Below are 26,183 nucleotides of genomic sequence, written 5' to 3'. Positions count from 1 at the left end.
TCATCGACAATGGGAGCATGATTTGGATGGCCGGGATGGATGCGAAGTGAGCCAAGTGTGCAATAGGCCAAGGAAAGGGAACAGCCTGCAATGCAGTTTCGAAAGTGAAAGGAACAAAACGGATTGTATCGTCTCAATGAAGAAAGCCTTGTTTGGTCGGCTCTTACAATTGAGTGCATCTCATTTTAATTAATTCAAATTATGGAGATCTCTAATACACAATGTATATATTAAAAATTAAGATCTTTAATACATAATTATTAACTAAAATTGAATAAACTCATGTTTACATGAAGACAGGTGGACCGTGCACAAAATTATTTTTATTTTCCAATTAACCATAAGGATGTCTAGTTTTTAAAGTGTACTTTTTCTGAAATCCTTTGGAAGTCTCTCTATGAGGAAGTCCTTGAGCAAAATGCAATCCATTCATTTTTGTTTGTGAATCTTTACCCAATCAAGCGTTGACGAGTGGAAATCCACAAAAGAATCTGGTGCATCTAAAATAACCACGAACCAATCCGTCATACATTTGTGACAGATCCCAGTCATTGTTTGTCGGGACGTACAAACAGCAACGGCCTAAATCCATCCTTTTATCGAGGGACTAAAGCCGTCGTTATCCGAAATTTACCGACGGACGTAAGCCGTCGTTATGTCATGAGCTGCAGAAATTTACCGACAAATCAAAGCCGTCGTCATTTTCTGAGTTGCAGAAAAGCGACGGACGTATTAAGCCGTCGTACTGAGAAACTTCACCGACAGAACAAAGCTGTCGTTATTTTCTGGGTTGGAGAGCCTCCGGTCAGTAGCCATGGTGATATTTTTGGGACGGTTAGTAGCTGTCGCAAATCCGTCAGTAAATTGGGACGAATCATAACCGTGGTTATTGCTGTGCGATGCGACAAACAGCGACAGCCCAAAGCCGTCGTAACATTCTGAGTTGCACAACTATACCGACGGACCAAATCCGTCGTTAGTTTCTGAGATTCAATAGACGCTCCTTTTTTAAAAGTCTTGTAATGCAGTAGTGCAACGAAGTTCTTCTGGATGGTTACACATGTGAAATGTGTTGCAAGGTTTTATTAAAATACAGATATGATCCTCGATCCAAGGCTTTTATCCACGAGTTTTCTGGTTTAACAGGTGGGGATCATAGTTCAATGATCTAGATCGTTGGTCTGTTTATCCTAGCCTTTTGATTTGTCTAGCCTACAAATGGATGGTTAAAAAGGAGATGTAGAGATCCATATCCAACTAAGAAGAGACCCATGATTGGCGGCTAATATTTCCAATTCTAGGAAAATTTTGGGGCATGGTCAATCCACGGTGGGATGCAACTGACCGATGGTCTGGATTACTAAACCAGTGAACTTGGTTGTTAGAACTGAGAACCAAGGACTTTGCGCAAAGCTTGAGTGGACAAAATTCTGTTCTTTGATAGGTTATCGTGATTTTCTTTTCTGGAAATTAGATGAATAAGTAGAATTTTGAAAGAATTTAGAGATTTTGAATTTTTAGTTTTAGATGTGTTGAATTTTCACTCACTAGTACTTATGTTGGTGAGGTTAATTGATTTTTGTGAGAAGGGGCAATGGACAGTCTATTTTCCATGAATTGCAGCAGTGTCTTGACACCGGTAATGACGTTACAACAGGAATAACCTGAAAGTGTTACCCTTTGTTCTTCACCCTTTTTTTTTTTCTTCTTGAAAATTACTCTCAACTAGTTTTTAGTAAGTGTAATATAGTGACAAATATAATGGGTGTGTGATGTTTTTCGGGAAGTTTTCAATGTTTTTTCATTTGATTTTAATTTTTTCACTAGTATAATACCCGTTATCATTTCATAATGGTGATGCCCATTTTTGGTTGAATTTGTGTAATGCCGATATTCATCAAAGGAAAATGTATAACGCCAATTTTAAAATGTAGAGTTTTGGGCACTGATGACAATTTTATCCAATCTGACCTAGCAGTAAGGGATCCACAATTGGAAGATCGCGTCTCTTGGTTCGATGGCTATAGAGTGAAAGATGGATCTTTAGTAGTATCTTTCCTTTGATTGTATCTATATTTCATGATATTTGTTCCTTTATAACTTTTTTGCGTGCTTGAATTTGTCAATTTCATGAGATCTTGGTTGCTTGGAATTGAGATGGTGAAAATTTTCTTACTAAATCTTCTACAAAACCACTGTTGGTTTTGCCTCTTGAAGGAATTGTTTGTAGTTTAGAAATAATGTTTTGATCAAGCAAAACTGAAATAAGATATCAGATTGGCATCTTGATGCACTGATTTCCCATAATAATAAATAGTGTCTTGAACAGCCAAGATATTGAACAACAAACATTTGATTGAATTCCTTACCTCACCCTGAGATGAGAGGGAAGGTCGATCTTATGACGCGAATCCTGAAACTGATCATCTATCCTTACCGGTCAATAATGTGATGGTAGAAATTTACTCCCCTGTGGGAAGAGCTGCTTCTTTTCTGCTTGCTAGGGTGGGCTTCCATTCACCAGCACAGACTGAAACTGTTCTCCCAGACACTTTGTTTCACTCTTCTTGAACTGGCTTAAATTAAAAGAGTTCCCAAGATTTTAGAATATGAAAATTCTCGTAATAAATATAAGAGCGACAGTTTAGTTTCGAGCTATGCGCATACAGAGGGATCGGTATCTTTGTGTGTCTAGCTTAGCTTAGGTTGATTGTCGGAAGAACTCTTGGTAAGGACGCCGCATGTGCTGTTTCCGAGCAACCTGTAAATGCCTGTCAATTTCTGTGTGTCTTGCCAGTCAATATCTTCCAGAAAGAAGAAGAAGAAGAAGAAGAAGAAGAAGAAGATGAAGGAAAAAAGAAAAGGAAATACTGTAGAGCTCCACTTTGGGGTAGAAATTGAACATCAAGAAGTCGGAGTACACCAGTCACCCACATCCATGTTCAGTGGGTGGGAATTCTATCACACATTTCAAAATGGGAATGGGAACTGGAAAAAAAATCCCATTTTGAAATGGTGCTGAGAAATAAAACAAAAAAAAAAAAGAACAAAAAAAAAAAGAACAAAAAAAACAAAAAAAGAAAAGAAGAAAAGAAATTGGTTCAGTCATTCTTGCACTGTCCTAGTAATGTAACTGGTATGCATGTTGGCATTCCTGCTGACTGAGCTTTTTAGTATACATTTTGAAGCTCATTGGAACGTGTGTTGGGATTCACATCCACTGTCCATGGAATCAGGGACAGTTGAGACTGAATGCTGACTTGCCTGTGTACATGGCCCTTCTGTATTTTTTTCTCTTTTCTCATTTCTCTGGTATTGACTGGCATGTACACACAGCCTGAAAATTTACACATATATGTTCACGTTCTTATTTTGTATTGTCAAGTGGAAGCTTTTGAGACTAATAGCTATTTTTACTAGCATTAGTTTTGAGTCCATTTTGGTTGCAACCTGACTTCAGAGTCCAAAATCTGACATTTTTATTTCATTTTCTAAATATCTTGTTCTATGATTAACATCTCAATTTTCTTTCTCATCTAGTTTTTCATTGACTCGTTTGAGATGAATTGGAAATCCTGAGCTGCGTCCGAGGTTCTAAACTTTGAATAACACAATCTGAAGACTTGCAAAAAAAATTTTCTAAGATTTCTGAAACCATTATAAAATATAAGAGACCATTTTTTTAAAAAAAATATTTATATGATCTTTAAACTTATGTAATAATTTTCTAGAGGTTACATTGGCAAGAACCTTCATTCTAAGTTTTATATTTTGAATAATTTCGTGATGCTTATGATTTTTTAAAAATTAAAGGTTTGGGTCTATTAAGAACATCACAAACTGTAATACCATTTCATGACACCATGTGAAACTTCTAGGATCAAGGCCACTGTTACAAAATAATTTTATCAAGATTTCAGTAAGCATGTTTTGTTTCTTAAGTTTCTCAAATTAGCTTTGTTTTTCTATGCTTATAAAGTTGCAAAACAGAGAACTCTTTCCTAACTCACACAGGTAGCTAATGGGGGTAACTTTCTCTAACAAGGTCAAACGATTTAACAAGCATAAAATCCATCCCATCACTTAGGTAGACTACCCATTGTTTAGCATTGATCCCAAAAATCAACTGATTCAGCAATCACCCCATTTGAAATTATGCAGAAACCACCAAATTCTTGTGGCATGGCCAACCTGAGTTTTCCAATACTGGGATTTTTGGGTAATACTTTCTCTTGATGAGGCACCTCAGATGAATGGATTGGATGGCATATAAACATCACAGGGTGCCAATGTTAAAAATAAAAATAAAAATCACAAGGGGTCCTACATACAACTAATGATGGACGTCGCATCCCAACTGTTTCCTATGGTGCCTGCCTGAGTTTTCCATCATCATGATTTTTGGGTTCCAGGGTGAAAATGAGGCAGTGTGCTTGATGGACAGGGTCGATCTCATGAAAGTTCCTCCCATGTAGGACTCAGTTAGTGTTCAGTACCTAGGGGAGGTCACGGATAGGTACCTACATGAGGTATACTAGCACAGTTCTTGCAAAACCTATAGTTCCAGGTACACTAAAATAATTACAGAGGATGTATGGAGGCATTTCATTAAGCAAAATTCTTGCTTCAAATTTCTTAATTTGAAAATTTTTTTATGCAAAAGGTAAACACTGTAAATTATAATAAATGAGTAAAGGCTTTTTTTTTTTTAATGGTGATGTGTGTTCTGCCTTTTATTTGATACCAGTACAAATTGTAGAGGACATGGAGAAAAGCTGCACTACTTACCAATTGATAGTTTATCACCATGCTGCCTTCTTTATTTTAGTTCAAAGCATCCAGTAGAGTACTTAATTTATGCTTTTTCCATACTGTAAAATGCCACAGGCCAAAAACAGTGATGAGAACTTTTAATCGTATACAAATATATAAGAATTTTAGCATGTATTTGATTTTTGTTTTCAGCAGACCCAAGTAACTAGTAGAAGGCTGTGACAATGTTGACTAGATTTTCCTTTTGGTCTTCCCTAAATAGAACTCTATCTCAATGCAACAAAAAGGAAAAGTTTTGAAGATCGACACAAAGCTAAGGTCTTCATATATAATGTCTGGAGTCTTCATATATAATGTCTGGAATTGTCGGAATACGTGGTTGATTTTTTTCCCTAATTTCTTAGGGAATTTTCATTTATATCCTCATTTGTTTGTTTGTTGTTCTTATCAAGAGACCTCAATTTACATAAAAATGGAAGATAATTTCAAATTTCCCTTTTCAAATGCATTTAGATATTGTGCAAATTTTCTGAAATTCAGTTCTCTTTGAAACTTTTGTTTTCAACAAGTGTTGTGGTGCAAAGCTTAAGTCTCTGCATATATAATGTTTGGAATATATCATTAATATTTTCATCATCATCATCATCATCATCACTGATCTTTTGTTTTCTAATTTATTATGGAATTTTCATATATCCTCATTTATTTATATGTTGTTCTTAACAAGAGAAGTTAACGTGTATAAAATGGAAAATGCATGCAGTTTTCCCATTTCAAATGCTTTTAGATCTTGCGCGAATTTTCTAAAATTCAGTTCTTTGAAACCGAACTTCTGTCCAATCACCTTTTAAAAAAAAAAAAACACTTTTGTCCAACATTTAAGAAATGATGTGACATATATTTTCAAATAGAATTCATTGCCATGAAAAAAAAAAAAAAAATGTTGTAACATCTATTTTCAAAGAGAATTCGTTGCCGTGAAACCTTTTGATTTTGTTTCTTTTTTCTTATCCTTTTTTTTCTAGCAGCTAATACTTAATATAAAATTTGCATTTATTTGCATTTGATGATTGTAGTTGGCAAGTATTTCTTTCTTTTTAACCCTGTCATGCTGGTCACTGTTTTCTTTTGTTTTTTCTTCCTTATTATTATTATTATTTTTCCTGAACTTCATTTTATTTACTACAAGCAAACACCTTCCGTACATGATTCTACGGTTCTTTAGAAAAAATAATCTTTGTTGTATCTGCTTTACTTGGTTTCTTGATTTTGTTTACTCACCGCAAATTTTGGAGACCCAAACAAACAAAAGAGAAGTTCCACGAAAGGATTTTCATGGATTGCGAGTATGTAATTCTCCCGCCCGAAGATCTTTTTATCTTCGATTACAACATCAACTTCATTGCTTCTTAATTAGTCTTCTTTCTTTGTTATTTTTTCTTTTCTTTCACATTTAGTTTACATGTGTAAATCCTTTTTATAGATCATGCAAAACATTGAGGAGACTGTTGGCATTGGCAAAGGGACTGCCAAAGTGTATGCGACTGTTGATCTAGAAAAAGCTAGAGTTGGCCGAACCCAAATCATTGAAAATGACCCTTCTAACCCTCGTTGGTACGAATCTTTTCACATCTATTGTGCCTATTTGGCCGCTGATTTTATCTTCACCATCAAAGATGATAATCCGATTGGAGCAACACTGATTCGAAGAGCTTACATTCCCGTAACTCTTAAATGGTGAGGAAATCCATCGATGGCTGGAGATTTTGAATGAAGACCGTGAGCCTATAGGTGGAGGTGCTCAGATCCATGTGAAACTACAATATTTTGATATTTCACGTGACCGCAACTGGGCATGGGGGATCAGAAGTCCGAAATTCCCTGGCGTCCCTTACACATTCTTCCCTCAGAGGCAGGGATGCAAAGTCTCTCTGTACCAAGATGCCCATGTCTCTGACAACTTCATACCAAAAATTCCTCTTGCTGATGGAAAGTATTATGACCCTGACAGATGCTGGGAAGATGTTTTTGATGCGATTACAAATGCGAAACACTTGATTTACATCACAGGTTGGTCTGTGTACACTGAGATCACCTTGATAAGGGACTCTCGGAGGCAGAAGCTGGGAGGAGATGTGACGCTTGGGATGACAGAACCTCTGTGCCTTTACTAAAGAAGGATGGGTTGATGGCCACCCATGATGAAGAAACTGCAAAATACTTTGAAGGGATGGAAGTTCACTGTTTCTCTGCCCATGAAATCCTGATGATGGAGGAAGCATAATTCAGGACCTGCAGATCTCTACCATGTTCACTCATCATCAAAAGATTGCAGTGGTAGACAGTGAGATGCCTAACAAAGGGTCACAGCAGAGGAGGATTGTGAGTTACGTCGGGGGTATTGATCCCTGAGATGGGAGATATGATACACAGTTTCATTCTCTTTTCAGGACCTTGGACACAGCCCACCATGATGATTTCCATCAAGCCAATTTCACTGATGATGACATTCATTGCCGGCTCGAAGGACCCATTGCTTGGGACGTCTTGTTCAATTTTGAGCAGAGATGGAGGAAGCAAGGAGGGAAGGATCTGCTTCTTCAGCTCAGAGATCTTGCTGATACCATCATACCCCCGTCTCCCGTCACGTTCCCTGAAGACAGAGAAACATGGAATGTGCAGTTATTCCGTTCTATTGACAGAGGAGCTGCTTTTGGCTTCCGTGAGACACCAGGGGATGCAGCTAGATCTGGGCTTGTTAGCGGAAAGGATAACATCATTGACCGGAGCATTCAAGATGCTTATATACATGCCATCCGCTAAGCGAAAGATTTCATCTACATTGAAAACCAGTATTTCCTTGGCAGATCCTTTGGGTGGAAAGCAGACAGCATCAAGGTTGAAGATATTGGTGCATTGCATCTCATTCCCAAGGAGCTATCACTAAAGAATGTCAGTAAAATTGAAGCTGGACAGCGCTTTACTGTCTATGTTGTGATTCCAATGTGGCCTGAGGGGTTGCCAGAGTCTGCTTCTGTGCAAGCGATATTAGATTGGCAGAGAAGGACAATGGAGATGATGTATACTGATATTGCTGAGGCCCAACTTGCGAAGGGGCTTGAGGAAAACCCCAAGGATTATTTGACATTTTTTTGCCTTGCGAACCGAGAGGTTAAGGAGGGGGAGTACTCCGCAGGAGGAACCAGAGGCAAATTCTGATTATAGTAGAGCTCAGCAGGCCAGGTGATTCATGATATATGTTTATGCCAAGATGTTGATAGGTACGCAATTTCCCTGCCACTGAACTTTAATAATATATCATGACTCGAGTCTGATGAGTTATGATTTCATATTTTATTTGAGTCAATGAAAAACCTGCTGATTTTATATACAGTGTTAGCTGTTTTCACCTTGTTTTTCTTTAAGTTGCATTTGAACTTGGTACTCGGAGCATATCCAAATCAACTCGACATGGCTGAATTCCTGGGGTAGTTTAGCATGACTACAAATTGACAATTTTCTCTTCGAATCTCATGGAAGATAATAACTTTTACTATTTGGATTGCCTTTCATTTGGGAATACATTACCGTTGTTGGAGATGAAAATTCAACCACACTATATTTTCTCACTTCACTACACAATAACTTTTACTTTTGATATGGGCCTGATTTTTCAATGATAGATTGGAATTGATTCTAGTCCAACAATATTTGAAATCCCTCTTGATTATTATCAATTTCCAAAAATGCCATCGACTGAGAACTTAGCCGAGTCGACTCAATCTGGCCAAGCTCTAGTATCAGGTCCAGACTTTGGCATCCATAAAATGAGTGGATCTGTCATTGATTTTCTTGAAATGAACCTGAAAATTGAAAGATTGATTTCTGGGTTAAGACCAACTTTTGCAAATTGATTTATATGGTAATATATGAACAGATTCTAAGTAAACCACATTCTGCTCAAAATGTACTGAGTTGCTCCTGATAATGTCTAGTGGAGGTTTGCTAATCCTGCTTGCTTTGTGTAGCTCAGCCCATCCATGCGGCAGCACACATTCTATGCTGGTGCTTGTAGTGAACATCCAAGCCATCTACCTGTTGGCCCTTCCATCTAGATTCTCTAGCGTAAAAGTCAGTCTGGTCCATTCATCAAGTGGTTACATTGTATGAAACAAATGGACATCTGAAAGGACTTGTTTTAGCCATCTGTTTGTTTCATAACTGAAACGGCCTGATTTTTGTGTAGAGGCATCTAAATAGTGGGGCCCTATGATGGACAGATTGGATGTTGCACATTTCTCATCTTTTCTTTTTTCTTTTTTTTTTCTTTTCGAAAATCGGGTTTCCATTTCGTTGGACTAGATTGAACTCTGAACTAAACAGGAACTTCATGGCCCTGAATCTGAGTCAACTCCGAACTCCGTAACTTGATCTAGTGTTTTTAGTTTAAAAAACTCAAGCTATGGTTTTAGATTACACAGTCGTTGTTTTCCTGTTTGAAAAGCAATCAAATTACTGCTTTAGATTGGCACCATTTCCCAATCATTTCAACTCGGCCAGATTGGAATTCTTAGACACTGCTGCCTGTGTCTTTGATTACAAATGGTTGTATCTTGACTTCTGTATTTGTTGGTTGCAGTTGATGATGAATACATAATCATTGGGTCCGCGAACATCAATCAGAGGTCGATGGATGGCACGAGGGACTCTGAGATAGCCATGGGAGCATACCAGCCATACCATCTGGCGGCCAGGGAGCCCGCCTGTGGACAGATCCATGGGTTCTGGATGGCATTGTGGCGCGAACACCTCGGCATGCTCGACGACACTTTCCTCCTGCCTCAGAGCATGGAGTGCATTCAGAAGGTGAACAACATCGCAGAGAAGTACTGGGATTTCTATACAAGTGAGACGCTTGATAATGACCTCCCAGATCACCTACTCAGCTACCCAGTTGGGGTCACTAGTTCAGGAGACATCACAGAGCTGCCGGGGACAGAGTTCTTCCCTGATACCAAGGCTCGCGTTTTCGGCACCAAAGCCGAGTACCTGCCTCCAATCCTCACCACATAAGAATGACCAGTGAGTAGTTTCTTCTTCTTGTCATTCTCAGTACCTCTCTCCTTTTCTTTTCTTTCTATCAGCAGTGATTGTGATTGTAGAGATTACTGGAAATGTTTGTTAATCATAGTGCAGGTGTTTTTAGACGAACTGACGAGCCTGCCTTCTCTTCCACCCAAGAAAGAAAAAACCAGTCCGCTTCATCGATGATGTTGGCTGCATCCGAAATGCTACATTGTTGCTGTTCTCGAGTTTTGGCTAAACGAGAGAAGTGTACCTGCCTAAGTACTTGATTGCATATGTGAGCTGGCCCAAAAATCAATCTGGTCTGATCATCAGCTGGGCCACACTTGTATGTTGAATGTGGACTGTTGGTTGATTGTCGTAGCATTCTGCTTCCTTTATCCTGCTCATTAGGTGGAAATGGCACAGCTCAAAGGACATGCTAGTTTTGCATACTGTGGTTTGTTTGTTTGGTTTTTTTTTTTTTTTTTCTGTTCCAACCGTAACTATAGGGTGACTCGTCCATGATCAGAATTGTTAATCTGGTGGGTCCCTATTTTTATGGATTACATTGCAAAGGCTTCCTATCTGAAAGTAGTAATCATAGAGTTGTTGGATTGTTGATTGTTGAGGGTGGGGCAATGGCTTAGAACTGTCCATTTACAGAGCAAACATAAGACAGTTAAGTTAGTTGACACCAGGGAGAATTGTGGGATACGGCCCATCTAACAGTGGGCCTCACCAGATAAACTGGTTGGGACACTGGAGCTGATTGGAACACCCAATGTGCCCAGGCTGTGATTCTTCTTCCATTTTCACCTGATTTCATCTCCACCTTTAAATACCAAGGTGAACACGTGGTGTTTGAAACAGTTGTTTAGGTGGGCCATCATGTCGATAGGCCATGTCACAAAAATAAGATGAGCGGTATAGATTGTCATAGTCATTGGAAAGTGACCTGCAAAGGGAACGGTTGAAACATTAAAACACAGAGCTGGATGGTCAGAGTTGTTCGATAGCTGTAATTTTTGGCCCATGGCCCATCCACACCGTACCTCACCAGATTAACGGTCACTGTTGCCACATGCTTGGCATGTGCACCTTGCGGGGGAATTGATGAAGCTTATGTTCTTTGGCAATGGCAGTCACCTGGATAGTTCACTTAGTGAGGCTGCTAGACAACACATTCTTGATTTATTCAAAATGCATGGTGGTGGCCCATCTGGTGAGGTCTGGATGATGTACAACAACTTCGCCTATATTGAGGAAAGGGTCCCAATCCGGTTATGATTTTGAATCTTGATTTGTAAAAGACTGATATGTGCTGAAAAAATGATGTGGAGTGGGTTTCGGACACTTTCATGGCAAAGATGGACCGAAGGTGCGATTGGAGGCGGAAATGATCAGGACCATGTTGCATCTTGCAAACAGGAATGAGTTTTCCATCATATTATATATAATTTTGGGTAGGAGAAGCTACTTTGGCTAACCGACCCATTAAGCCAGATTTGTGAGATTCCATCATTGATGATCAAAAGTCCAAATTTTATTTTTTATTTTTACTATAAATAGTAAGTTTTAGTTTGATCATAAGCTTAGAAAAATTAGGAGAATAACGTGGCTAGGCCAAATTGGACACTTATTATTTTTGGCTGAAAATCATGAAGTCTATTAGAAATAGTGGTAGTCTATAAATAGTAAGTTTATTATTCATGGTAAGTCACGTTTTTAGGGAGTTAAGAGTCTAAAACTTTGTCTAGGTTTGAACTCATTATTTAGAAGATTGTAATTTCATTTTTATCATTAATTAATTTATTTTCGAATTTATTAGAAATTATTTCTATTTTTTCTCCTATGAATTCCGGAAAATTCTGTGAGGAATACAAAGAGCCACGTGGATTCAAATTAGTTATCCTTGAGTAATACTTCCCTGCATCACAAAAGGTTTATTTTTAGAGTTAATAGGCTCAGATACTAAATTGGTGGGGTGAGTCTGAAATTTAGCCTGATTAATGCTCAGTATAAGTTTTAGCTGATCTCGCCCGGCCGCACATGGGCGGCAAAACCTGAGTAAAGATCCACAGCGATTTCTATTCTAGAATAGCCCTTTCTTGGGTGAGGTAGACCAAAATAAGATCCAGACTGTTTATATGATAGCCCTCTCTTGAATGCGAAAGACCAAAGCACAATCCAAATATTTAATCGCTTTGATCATTTATTCTTTTGATTTGAAACGGAGCATTTCATTAGTCGTGTTTTTTAGGCCATTGATGGAAATTTTGGAATCATCCAATCTTAAATATTTTATAGGATGCTACCACCCACAGCAATTTCCATTTTATTAACGGCTTGGATCGTTTAAAATGACCCAGAATCTACGTGTATAGCCCCTGCGATACTACAACAATGGACAAGTACTGACTACTGTAGTAAACCTCTTCTTTTTTCGTCTTTCTGTCTTCTGGTCAGCAAAGAGGGAAACGGATTGCTTACTGAGCGTACTGAGTAAACTCTGTGGGGTCCACCGTGATTTATTTATTGTATCCACTCCGTTTATCTATTTTAATAGATAATTTTAGGGTTCGATCCCAATAATAAAGCATATACAAAATTCAAATGGACCACACCACGGGTAACCGTGTAAATTATCGTCCACTGTTGAAAACTTATTGGGGGCCACAAAAGTTTTGGATCAAGCTGATATTTTTGTTTTTCTTCATCCATCTCTGTGTTATCTTATGAAAAGTTTAGATGACAAATAAACATCGCTGTAGGTCATAGGGAGGTTTCTACGGTAGAAATTATTATTTCCACTTTTCCCTGTGGTTTGGTCCACTTGAGCTTTGGATATGCTTGAATTTTGGGCTCAATCCCTTAAATGAGCTGAAAAATGGATTGACGGCGTGGATAAACCATATGTATTCACAATGGGCCCAAAAGAGTTTAAACAGCACGATAAAAGCGTACAAGAGTAACTCAGTAAGCAATCCGATTTAAGTTTCGTCCGGCATTTTCGGTGCTAAGATCACATACAAACATAATGTATTCGGATCATCATGCTGTACCATTTTCCCGCTAATGTGCCGCATCTGTATAACATTGAAGCCATGATAAGGTGGACCCCATCATGAGGATCAACTGGCCCAGAAGTCAAGTCCATCCACTTCTTTATACCCATTTTCGGCACCTTGATTTAGGCCCAGCAAAAAGAAACTACCATGTGGTGTTACTAAGCGTCTAGTCCACACCAGAGGTGTACCTGCACTCTGAAGTCTCTGGTTGATTTTCCTTCTGCCCTATGTATTCCACTATTGATGCGATGGAACAAACTCTCATGCATGCCTTTGATAAGGTAGATTGTCACATGCCACATGGCTACTATCAACGTGCCTATTTATAATGAAATGTACTAGGCACATCTATAAGAGTTCCACTGATTTATCATGATTCTGGCAAATTGGTATACTCGTCTTTCATAGTCCTTTCAAAATGAGATGTCTCCTGAGAGACATTCGGAGGTGCATAAACGATAGAGAAAGTTCTGAACATTAGGAGTCAAACCCATGTCTGAGCTAAACCAGTTTGGGTCCAAGCATGAGTTAGGATAGGGATTCTCATCAAGTAATCCTTAGTCGTCCACTAAGCAGGACAAAAGTGATGAGAGAGCTAGATGAGAAGGTAAGATCTAGTCCCCCTAATAATTTAAATATAGGAAGAGACCAAGGGAGTACCCAAATGCCCATAGATCGAGTCACATCTTATCAAAAACTTAGGGGATATGATGTGATGGATTCTATCCATCAATCATTCCCTGCATTCAAAACCACCATGCAGTGAATGATGATAATGTTAGAGGAGGCCTGATCTAGATTATTTGACACCTCTTGATGACCTCCGGTCCAATCTATTTAATAGATTGTCACCAAATACGTAGAATGGGTAAAATTGATTTGGACTTAACCTAGATCTGGTTGCCTTGATCAAAGGAATTTTAACAGATCTAGGCTTGGTCGCTGATGGACTACAGACATCCTGCGGCGGATTAGCAATGAGAGGAATATTTGAGAAGCTAGAGAGTCTAAATCTAATTGGAATCCTTATCAATTCAAGTCATCGGTTTCGGAAAAATCAAAGAGATTCCTATATTCAAAATAGTGGTGTAAGCACAAAGGAGATCCATAAGCAACAAAAAAATCCTAACGAGAGTTTCAGCACCATAAGAAGCAATCGAAGAAGAGCTTGTGACCCTATGCTAAACAAATTAATTTATCTTTATTTTCCTAGCATAGCTTAGCTTAGTTTACAGCTATTATCTAGCAGCTCACGTTACAATACCTCAGGATTAGAGATAATCTTTCTACAACCTTAAATTATAGACTATGATCATCTAAGTTCCAATTTGATTTATCATACCTGCCTTTTATCCATGTTGTCCATCCATTTTACCAGCTTATTTTAGGGCATGAACCCAAAATTGAAGCATATCCAAAAGTCAAGTGGACCACACCGCAGGAAATAGCTTAAATTGAATGCCTAACATTGAAACTTCTTTGAGCCAAAGGAGTTTTGGATCAGGCTGATATTTGTGTTTTTCTTTCCTCCATATCTATGTGTGTTTTTCTTTCATCCATATCTATCTGATATTTTGAAAAGGTTGGATGAGAAATAAACATCACTGTGGGCACTGGGAAGGTTTTAGTGGTTGACGTCATTATCCCCATTATTTCCTGTGGTGTGGTCCACTTGAGCTCTTGGTATGCTTCAATTTGGGCTCATGCCCTAAAATGAGCTGAAAAAAATGGATGGATGGTGTGGATAAGACACGTACGGTGGGGCCCTTAGACTTTACTATAATGGAATGAGTTAATAGGTAATCCGCTTCCTACGTCTTGCCAGGCAATTATCCGTCCAGGCAAGGGCTTTGTGAGGCTAACCATGGCATATGGGCTTTATCCATGTCGTTCATCCTTTTGTCCAGATAATTTCACTATAGGGACCCAAAAATGAAGGAGATCCAAGGCTCAAGTGGACCACACCACAGGTAGCAGCGGTGATAATGATATTCACCATTGAAACCTTCTTAGGAGGCAGTCATATTTATTTACCATATTGTACGTAAGGTCATATGTACACAGATGAAAGGAAAAACACAAATATCAGCTTGGTCCAAAACTTCTGCGGCTCCCAATAAGTTTTTAATGGTGAGCATTCAATTCCTTCTGTGTGATCCACTTGAGCCTTGGATCTGCCTCATTTTTGGATTCACACTGCAAAACGATATGAAGAAATGAATGGACAGCATGGATAAATATATACATCACGGTGGGCGCCACAGAGCCCTGCTGATGGATTATCATCCAAACAATGCAGATTGTCGTCCAACTGGGGCTGAGGCGCAATCGGCCCTCTCTTGTGCTAAAGGCCTGGATAGGCCCGGGCACAATTATTCAGGCACAGTAATTAATTGATCTGTGCTGGACTTGTCCACCTATAACACTGTACAGGCCCACTTTACTAACGGTCAGCTGTGATGGAATGTTCGTAAGCACGAGCAAGTGTATGGTAGGATGTGCAACGAACTCTGAACGGTTCTATTAAAATATCAACTACCTCTTCTATTTTATGCTTGGTTTGGGAGCCTGAAATTATTAATTGATTGAAAATAGGTTAAACGGCTCTATTAAAATACCAACGACCTTGCTCTACCATATATACTTCCCGCGGAATGACGAGTTCTCACACATCAGATCTTTTGTGGGGCCCATTGTGATTTCACATGTGGAATCCAAACCGTGCATGAGGTTTGTTGCCTCATGTTCACCACACATCCCAAAAAAATAAGGTGGATCCAATCCTCATGCCGTGGCTCACCTGAGTAGAGGAGTGACCTGATATTTGGAATGTCCGTACGTACTGGCGACCGATGACTGGATTAGATGGCGTATACATAGCACGATGGGGTTCTACATACAATCTAGAAACTTTCAATGGTGCACATCGCCCTCTCCATTGCTCCCCGTTATCTCCTGTGATGTGACCCACTTTTGTCTTTGATAAGGTTGATTTTGTGTTGTGGAAAGATCAATGGCATGTGAAGCACTAAGCCTCCGTACATGTTATTGCTGCAGATGATGGCATATATAGACAAGATACTCAGTGCTGAATGGGTCATAGGCATTTCAGCTCGGGGTCAAATTTCTCACTTTCTCCACATGATAAGGACATGTATGTCCTTGGCACTTCCACTTAGGCTGTCAATGGCCGGCTGGTCCATCCAGCTTCTAGGCCAGGCTTGAATATTGGGTTAGAGGTAAGGGCTCGAGTTTAAAATTCAGGCATGTTCTTCAATTAAGTTCAATTAAGCTGAGTTCAAACCTTATAAAATAGCTTGGATTGAGTTTGGCATAGCCTCGTTGTTAGGGTTTGTAAAGAATTTTATAATATAGGCTATATGAAAAAGTTATTTACTTTGTTACGTAGATTATATTTGTTTTCCAGCCTGTGATTCAACTTAAAAATGCTTTGGCTTGAGCTTAGCCCTAGATAAACATCTTAGGCCTAAGTTAGGCTGGACTATTTTTGCTGGTGTTGAGCGGCCAATTTCAAGCTTATTGCATATCTTAGGTTAGGCTTAGGCTGGATTATTTTGGCCTGTTATGAGTTGGCATTTTCAGGCCTTTGTTAGATAATAAGGGCCTGTTTGAATATTGACAACCATCACGACATGATGGAAAACTATTATCATAACATGTTATCATTGATTGGATATAGCTGAGATGTCAAAGCATGGCAATCTTTTAAAATCGTTTTCTCTTGGCAAACTTCTATAGGCTCCCCCTGTGTGTTACATCTAAACTGCTCATCCATCTTCAAAGATCTTTTTATAGAATGAGACTGAAAATAAGGTAGATCCAGAGTTTAAGTGGCCACAGGAAGCAATTGGGGATTGAACACGTATCACTGAAAACATATTGGGGTCCACACGTGTTAGATCAAGCTGATATTTGTGTATTTTCCCTTCATTTAGGCATGTGCCATACGAACAGGTTGGATGACAAATACACATTATGGTGGGCCCTAAGAAGGTTTCATCGGTGGGTGTTATCGTCCCCATTGCTTTGTGTGATGTGGTCTATCTGTCTCATTTATTGGGTCATGCCATAAAATGAAATTGCAAAATGAATGGACAATGTGTTTACACTTATTTTTAGGATACTTACATCGGCCAACAAAACATCGCCACATGTCAACACTATCGCTAAATGATATATGAAATCATACTTGCACCCTCCATCATTGTTTACACCTGATCTACTGTGCTTAGATAAAACAATCCATAAGACGCCATGAGCCAGTCATGCCATATGTGGTGTAGATAACTTCAAGATGAGGAATTACAAATGTACATGAGAGAGAACATTAAATGCTAAATTTTAATAAAAAAATATTCTTTACAAAAGCAAGAGTCTCTTTAAAGCAAGACTCATTCTCTCTCGCATTAAATGTCAGAATCTCATTAAATGAAATCTTTATCGGTATGGTTCAAACTACCACCATCCAAACGGCTGGAGTGCTGGATGGATTTGACCCCTGATACTAGTTTGTCATTTGAATAGACCAGATTTCCTATTCTCTTCATTCCAATCATCGTATAAAGTGGGACCTAATATAGATTTACTCATCCTTTTTTGACTTGGTTCTGAGATCGGATTCGGGTTGGCTTGGATGTTGATTCGACCCCTTGGTCTTCAAAATCTTCTAAATTAATGCTTCTAATTATAGATTTACTCATCCCTTTTTGACTTGGTTCTAATTTTAGAAGAATTGTGAAAGACGACCTAACATTCGACATCATATGCAATTATAATATGGGATAAGCTCGTTTGGTGGGTCTTTTATAGACGTTCCAGGCACGTTTCCTCATTTAATAAGAACATTAATCGTAGTCACGTGGCATGCGATGATTCATCCCCTTAAAGGACATGACAGATCGCATTAATCGATAGAATACATAATACCATAAGGATGATAAGATGCAAATCTCTTCATGTGTGAGTATGAATTCTGCATATATTAAATACGTAGTGTATTTGCTTGGTATCATCCTATTAGTCTATGTTAGGGTGCCAAAAATTAATATAAATACCCCACCATAAAAAAATTCTCAAGGCTAGAAAAGTTTTAGATCAAGCTGATGTTTGAAGGTTGAATAAGCATTATAATGAGCTCGAGGAAGTTTTTAATGGTGGACATTTAATCATTATTATTTTTGTGTGGTGTGAGATTTAGATCTGCCTCATTTTTTACATCAAGCCCTTAAATGATACGAAATATTGGATGAACAACTTGGATAAAACACATACATTATGGTGGGGATCACAGAGCACTGACCATTGGCCATTGGGAGTGACAGCCTACTTAACTACTGGTCTGTGCTATGTGGGCCCACCATGATATATGCATTTTATCCATGCCGTCCAACCATTTTTTCAAATCATTTTAGGGCTTGATCTAAAAAAATGAGGCATATTTAAATGTCAGGTGTACAACACTATAGGAAAATAGTAGTGATTGGATTTCCACCATTAAAAACCTCCAAGGTACTGTTATACTTATAAGGTTTATTTGACACTCAACCTTTTGATTAGGTATACAGATATGGATGAAGGGTAAAACAAATATTAGCTTGATCCAAAACTTTTGTGGCCTAAAGAAGTTTTTAATGGTGGGCTTCAATGAACAATGTTTGGTGGAGAAATTTACGACTGTGGACCCCACCTTTTATCCAGCGGTTTTTTTGAAGCAATACAAACTTAGAATACGCAGTTGGACCTCCTCGTACGGAGTCGGAATTTCAAGACGAAAATACCCCTCCTCCTGACGGAAACGGATTCGGTACTCCCCCTGCCACCAGCTAATGGCGGACTGTCGGCATTCTGTGAGCCCCACCATGATGTATGCTTTTCATCCATGCCGTCCATACATTTTTCCACGTCATTTTATGGGATGAGACCAAAAATGAGGTACATCCAAATCTCAAGCGTACCACGTTACAGGAAACAGTGTTGAATGAGCGTCAACCACTAGAAACCATTAGAGGGCCATAAAAATTTAGGATGAACTTGATTTTTGTTGTTTCCCTTCATCTATGCCTGTATGAACTAATCAACAGATTAGATGTCAATTAAACAGCTCATTGGGCCTTAGGAGAAATTTAATTGTCAATATCCAATCAATATTATCTTCTTGTTGTGTGGTCCACCTGAGATTTATATCCCTCTCATTTTTTAGACGAAGGATTAAAATGAACTGAAAAAATGGATGAACGGAATGGATGAAACACATACATCATGGTGGGGCTCACAGACCACCGACCACAGCCATTGGGTGGTGGCAGGGTGAGTAGCCAATCCGTTTCCTTTCCTTTAAACCCCTGTTGCTTTCACTCCCTTCTCAAAATAACAGTCTTTCACTCCTTTTCAACGATAAACCGACGCATGGAGGTTATTCTTCTCATTTTCCTCGTCGAATCTTAGTGAATCATGTAGATATCATTATTCTACATTTGCCATTTTCTTTCTTGGCTGGGGTTACGTGAAATCCCATGAAGTGGCTGCATTTGCAATCCTTGAGAAGGTTGAAAATATTCCCTGACTCCAAAGCACCTCTCTTCAACCTACATTTGACCTGTACTACGATAGTCGGTGGTACAAATATTTTTTAAAAATGCTCGGCTCGTACAATTGCATTGCATGCGAAGTTCGGTCAATTCCATGTATTAGGCTTACTCAATTTCATGTGTTAGGCTTAGTTAATTTTATGTGTTGATCGGTCCAATCCATGTGGAACTCGCTCAATTCCATTTGAAGCTCACTCAATTCCATGTTAGAGCTCACTTGATCTCATGCTATGCTCGCTGAATTTCATGTTTACCCTGCTCAATTTCATGCTAGCATCGCTCAATTTAATGTTAGCCCAACTTAATTTCATGGTAGGTAAGATAAGGTCAATTTAATGTTTGCTTCGATAAATTTCATGCCAGGATCAGTCAATTTAATGTTTGCCCAGCTTAATTTCATGCCTAGATAAGATAAGTTCAATTTAATGTTTGCCTCGATAAATTTCATGCTAGTATCGCTCAATTTAATATTTGTCCAGCTCAATTTCATGATAGATAAGGTCAATTTAATGTTTGCCTCGATAAATTTCATGCTAGGATTGCTCAATTTAATGTTTGCCTAGCTCAATATCATGCTATGCTCGCTCGATTTAATTTTTGCCCCGCTCAATATCATGCTATGCCAGCTCGATTTAATGTTTGCCCCGCTGAATATGATGTTATGCTCGCTCGATTCAATCTTTGCCCCACTGAATATCATACTATGCTCACTCGATTTAATGTTTGCCCAGCTCAATATCATGCTATGCTCGCTCGAAATATCATTTGCCCAGCTCAATATCATGCGACGCTCGCTCGATTTAATATTTGCTTGCATAACTGAATTTATAGTTTGGCCCGCTCAATTTTTTGTTTGCCCTGATCAATATCTAGTTTGCCCGGCTGATTTTTTGGATTTTCCTGTTGAATTTTGTAGTTTGCCCCCCTCCATTTCTAGTTTGTCCCGCTCAATTTTCATGTTTGCTCTGCTCAATTTTAGTTTGCCCCGCTGATTTTCTAGTTTACCCTGCTGAGTTTCATGTTGGCCCCGCTCAATTCCATGTTTCCCCAGCTCGATTTCTAGTTTTCCCCGCTCATATTTCCAATGTATGAGCTTTGGTTGTTTGTTTAATGCTAGCTCAATGAATTTATTAATGTACTTATTTGATGCTAGCTACGGTCAATTTAATGCAAGTTGATGCGCATGTGTTAGACTTAATGAAATTTATGCGTTAGGCTTATTGAATTTGATGCGTTGATGGGGATTACATACACTCGATTTAATGTTTGCTTGCATAGCTTAATTAATAGTTTGCCCTACATAATTCTATGCTATGCTCGTTGAATTCCATTTTGGTCTTTTATTATTTTATTAAGTTTTGTCTTATGGGAAGCTTCCGTTGTTTAACGATTTATTGATAATTTGTCATTGTATTGAATTTTGCAGATAATGGCTACGAGAATCATCTGTTGCTATAGTGGGGAGTTAGAATGTGAAAACAAGCAATGGACGTACACGAGTGGAAGTACGAAAACTATTTCGCTAGATGTTGATACTACGTACGAGGAGCTTCTATCCAGAATGTACAGGATTATTAAGAGAACACCAACAGATTGTGATATTCAGATGAAAGTTTTGTATCCCTGCTCCAATAAATCAATCCCTCCAACCGTACTTGAGGACGACGATGATGTCAAAGTGTTCCTGGCAACACAGTTGGAGCATTCGAAAAAGTTCATCCCTTTAGTCATCGAGACAATCGAACACATTAATATGACATCACACGTTGACAGTGTGGCAGAAGAGCATGGCGTAGAATTTGAATATAAGCCAAATCCATTACAAGTAGTAGGAACAAATGATCAACTGTCCGAGTCGCCCCAAACATCAAAATTTGTGAGTACCCAAGCCTGCGGTGCACGTGACATTGACCTCATTTGTGATTGCATGACACCGCCTCTAGCAACAATAGCAGATCTGCCGTCATCATCCACAGCCCGAAGATACATCAGTCCTGAAAGCAACATCCCACATTCAAACCTTCCCGAAACAACAAACTTTAACACCCGTCAAGTTCCTGTGCCGTTTGATGATGCTGCATTCACTAATGCAGCAATACTGGAATATATGGATTCGTTGAGTGAATCGATCGAGATAGCCGTTGGGCAAACATTTAAGGACAAGAGTCGGTGTCAGCATGTTTTGAGCCAATTTTCCCTTCAAAATAAATTTCAGTACAGGATACTGTACTCAAATTCTAGGAGATTTACGGTTGTATGCTTCGAAGAAAGATGCGAATGGAGGGTTCATGCATCACGCGTGGGTGATTCAGGAATTTTCAAGATATGGACTTATACGCCAAATCACACGTGTGGCATGTCATGGATGAGGAGTGATCACCGGCAAGCAAGCAGTAAGTTAGCATGTGATTTGGTTGTTAGCCGCATAGAGCAACGCCTAGGGTTGAGGCCACGTGATATTATCTTCGCCATGCAAGAGAAGTATAATATTGTTATCAGTTATAGGAAGGCATGGGCAGCCAAGGAGCTTGCAATCAATCAGGTGATGGGGTCTTATGAAGACTCCTACAATCGATCGGGTCAACATATATACAGCAAGATGGGGTCGACCGGGTAAAAGTGTATTAGAGCCAGATGGGGTCGACCGGGTCAACCCGGTCGACCGGGTCAACATATATACAGCAAGATGGGGTCGACCGGGTAGATCCGGTCGACCGGGTAAAAGTGTATTAGAGCCAGATGGGGTCGACCGGGTCAACATATAACAACAATACTCGGTCGACCGGGTCAACCCGGTCGACCGGGTAAAGGGCATATTCCAAAAAAAAATAAAATGAAATAGATCCAAAACCAAGTTTCTTCTTCTTTTTTCCTTTATTTTAGGGCCTGGCTGATAATCCTTTATTCATTTTTCTTTTTTGTCAACCTCACTCAGCAAAACCAAGATTCAACTCAAATATAACATATGTATAGTATTTTTACGGATATTTGGAAAGAGAAAACCCGATTAAATGCTTCAACCTGGGGTTTGGGTCAAGGGTCGTCAGAACCTATCCAACACACGAAGTTTATAAGGATAGTTGGAAAGAGAAAATCCAATTAACCTATGATTTAGGTCAAGGGTCGGATCTCACCTCTTAGTTGATTCTAGCGAACAACAAAGGAGTTCTTGGGCTATGATTCTAACGAGGCACATGCATGAATCATAGCATGAGACTTTACTGCTGAAATTCCCCGATTGTATTGTCTTCCGGTTCTCTTTGTGTTAGTTGTGTCAGGACACATGCATGCGGCCATAGCTACGAAAATTGGAAGAGAGCTCGAATTTGTTACCTTTTATCAGCCACACTTCGCATCCACTACGGTAGGACCGAGGTCTCCGGCGAATACACCCACACACACTTCGTCCATGTTGCTGGAATTGTTGTAGGAGTGAGTGAAAGAGAGGGGTTAAAGGGTTTTATACCCTGGTTTTAGGTCAGTTGGCCCCGGCTTTCGCTAATTCACCCAAATGGCCTTGTTGGACTTTATTCCGGTCACCATTTCTCAATCAAGGGTCAGATTTGACTGCCCCGCTGCAAGGACATATCTTCAATATTCAAAGTGGAAATTTAGGTGAAATCTGAAGGCCGAAATGCCCCAGTTGACTGTCCCAATTGGCAGGGCCATTTGTTTAAAAAACACAAGATTTTATTTCATGGCTATAGCGATATGCACTTTACAAGTGCCCACTGGTCGATGCGATTCCTTCATTTACGGGTGCGGTCCGGATCTATCGTCCGTGATGTACCACAAGCCCAGTGAGCCCAAAGACCTCCCATTCAGTCAGATTTTTTTGCCTTTCACTGGGCGATGCATAGCCCGATAAGACAGTCGCCAAGTACAATTTGCACCGACACCAGGGATATAGCAATCCAATGGGTCTCAAGACACTCCACTGCCAACACCATCATTACCTCGAAATCCATGCCATCCACCGTAATACCATTCAATCCCTTCCAAACCACTCGGCCAAACGGGCCCTAAAATCAGCGGGGGAAACTATAAGGGCCCGTTTGGCTGGGTGGATTGGAAGGGACTGGATGGTATTGGAAGGGATTGGAAGTTAAATCCCAGGATTGGCCGGGCGTGCCAAACAGAGACGGTGATCTGACCCCAATCCCATAGATCTTAAGACAACCCACTGACAACATCATCATTACCTTTAAATCCCATCCAATCCACGCTAATCTGTTCAAATTTGCCCCGGACGTGTTTGGTTCGAGGGATTGGAAGGGATGGGAAGGCTTAATCTTGGGATTGGCCGGGCGTGCCAAACAGACGGGATATGGCAATTCAGGGATATAGCAATCCCATGGATCTCAAGACAATCCACTGACAACACCAACATTACCTAGAAATCCATGCCATCCACCTTAATACCATTCAATCCCTTCCAATCCACCCGGCCAAACGGGCCCTAAAATTTGCCAGGGACGTGTTTGGTTCGAGGGATTGGAAGGGATGGGAAGGTTTAATCCCGGGATTGGCCGGGCGTGCCAAACAGACTGGATGTAGCAATCCAGTCTAATAGCAATCCCATGGATCTCAAGACAATCCACTGCCAACACCATCATTACCTCGAAATCCATGCCATCCACCGTAATACCATTCAATCCCTTCCAAACCACCCGGCCAAACGGGCCCTAAAATCAGCGGGGCAAACTAGAATATCCGTGGGGGACACTACAAAAATAGCGGGGCCAACTACAAAATCAGCGGGGAAACTGTAGAATCAGCGGGGCAAACTACAAAATCAGCGGGCCAAACAGAAAAATCAGCGGGGCAAACATGAAAATGAGCGGGGGAAACATGAAAATCAGCGGGGCAAACTACTAAATCAGTGAGGCAAGCATGAAAATGAGCGGGGCAAGCATGAAAATGAGCGGGTCAAGCATGAGGATGAGCCGGCCAATCTCAAGCACTGAGTCATAGCAACAGCATACTTGATCGATAAGCATAGCGAGGCAAACGAAAAATATAGTGGGACAAAGTATAAAGTTCATTTCATCATCCACCAAAATTACAAAGTATGCTATACATCATAACTTACAATTCCGACGAATATGCCAAATTTTTTTAAAGTATGCTATCCACCAAAATTACAAAGTATGCTATACATCAAAACTTACAAAGTATGCTATACATCATAACTTACAATGTACATTCAACGATGTATATAGTACAATGTATACAACATATTTCGAAAATTCATCCCATGCCCTAAACAAATATCATCTACAAACTAGAGACAAGCAATCATATGCTATTGACTTCCTCCAAACGGCGGTGAATTTTTGCATGTCTATTCCCGCCAAGGTGAGACCGCTACACAAAATGTTGATGTATTTCATTATGAATATACCACAGTCATAACCATTGTCCTGCTTCGGTGCATATTCATCGACTTTGACGGTCCACTTCTTCCCTTCAAGCGCAGTGCTGTCTCCAGTAGCATGGAAGAGGATGGGGAGTGCATCAGTCATCATCTTCATCTTTTGCTTGTACTTCGGCAATAAACGGGTGCACAAGCTATCCACAATAACAATTTCTCTTGCTCTAGGATAGATGACTAGCAGAAACCAATGTGAATTATCGTGATTTATGGGCGCATAGACCTGTTCGTGATTCACAGGATAATATATTAGTCAAACATGATAGAAGACATAACAGTAAGAGATGATGTTCTGCGACAAGTGCATTACCCGTTCATAACACCAAATTGCTTTGGCGTATGGTCTATCTCGCTGTTTGGCAACTGCGTAGGCCGTACCCATCTGACCTATTAGCTCGGCCCGTTCTGACGCTGATATGGAGGCCTGGTATGCAGTCAAAATAGGCAAACACCCCTCAAGGCTTTGTTGTTACAAACATGATGAACGTTCACGTCATGTAAGAAAATCAAATTTTTAAACAGATTATGGATTAGCGCAATAAACAGTTACCGTAAAATACATAGGACAGAATTTGCAATCTTGAGGATATGCTATTGTAAGGTCGTTATGCCTTCTCTCAAGGAACTCGATGTATGTGTCGATAGCCTAATCAATAGGATAGTACGATTTAGTCATAGATAAATATAACACATAATTATATGTCAAGATTGCATAATATAGAATAAATTAGTAATACTTACCTCGCTATCAACCCACGCATCCTTCAGCCATATCGTACCGAACCATTTTCCCGCTGCCCTGGCTTTGTTTGCTTCATACCAGTCCTCTACCTCTTTAACCTCATGTGCGGATAGTATCCTTAAAGGATCCATCTGTAGAGGAAATGGTATCGGAGATGTTGCAAAAGCTGTTACTTACTCGGGTTTGGGAACCGCCGCAGGGGTTGTTTCGAATGCAGATAGGGACAAGTATGGAGAAATCTTGTAATATGACAGCTTCGGTATCCTTTTGGTTCTCCTTTCATAAACAGGATGAAAAGTGGATGCATTCAATACATTACCTTTGACATTTCTATATGACTGCACATCTGGGTCCCCATGTCCATGCTCTTTATCTTCAATATCATTTACTTCCCCTCTCTTCCTCAACTCCTCACCCTCCTCCGTCACAAAACATTCCCTCCGTGTACGACTACATTCTTTTTCCTTAATAAACTCCTCCCTCTCATTCAC

At 39.7% G+C, this 26,183-nt stretch overlaps 2 pseudogenes; both read left to right on the top strand.

Moving 5' to 3' along the window:
* Positions 1-10,454, top strand: part of LOC131223155 (phospholipase D alpha 1-like) — a 32,412-nt pseudogene extending 21,958 nt beyond the window's left edge.
* Positions 7,000-10,039, top strand: LOC131223156 (phospholipase D alpha 1-like; annotated as a pseudogene).
* Positions 10,455-26,183: the final 15,729 nt, after the last annotated feature.

This window comes from Magnolia sinica, chromosome 13 (assembly GCF_029962835.1).
Source record: "Magnolia sinica isolate HGM2019 chromosome 13, MsV1, whole genome shotgun sequence".
Lineage (NCBI taxonomy): Eukaryota > Viridiplantae > Streptophyta > Magnoliopsida > Magnoliales > Magnoliaceae > Magnolia > Magnolia sinica.
The sequence above is the reverse complement of the archived record's forward strand: the minus strand, read 5'-3'. Positions and strand labels throughout refer to the sequence as shown.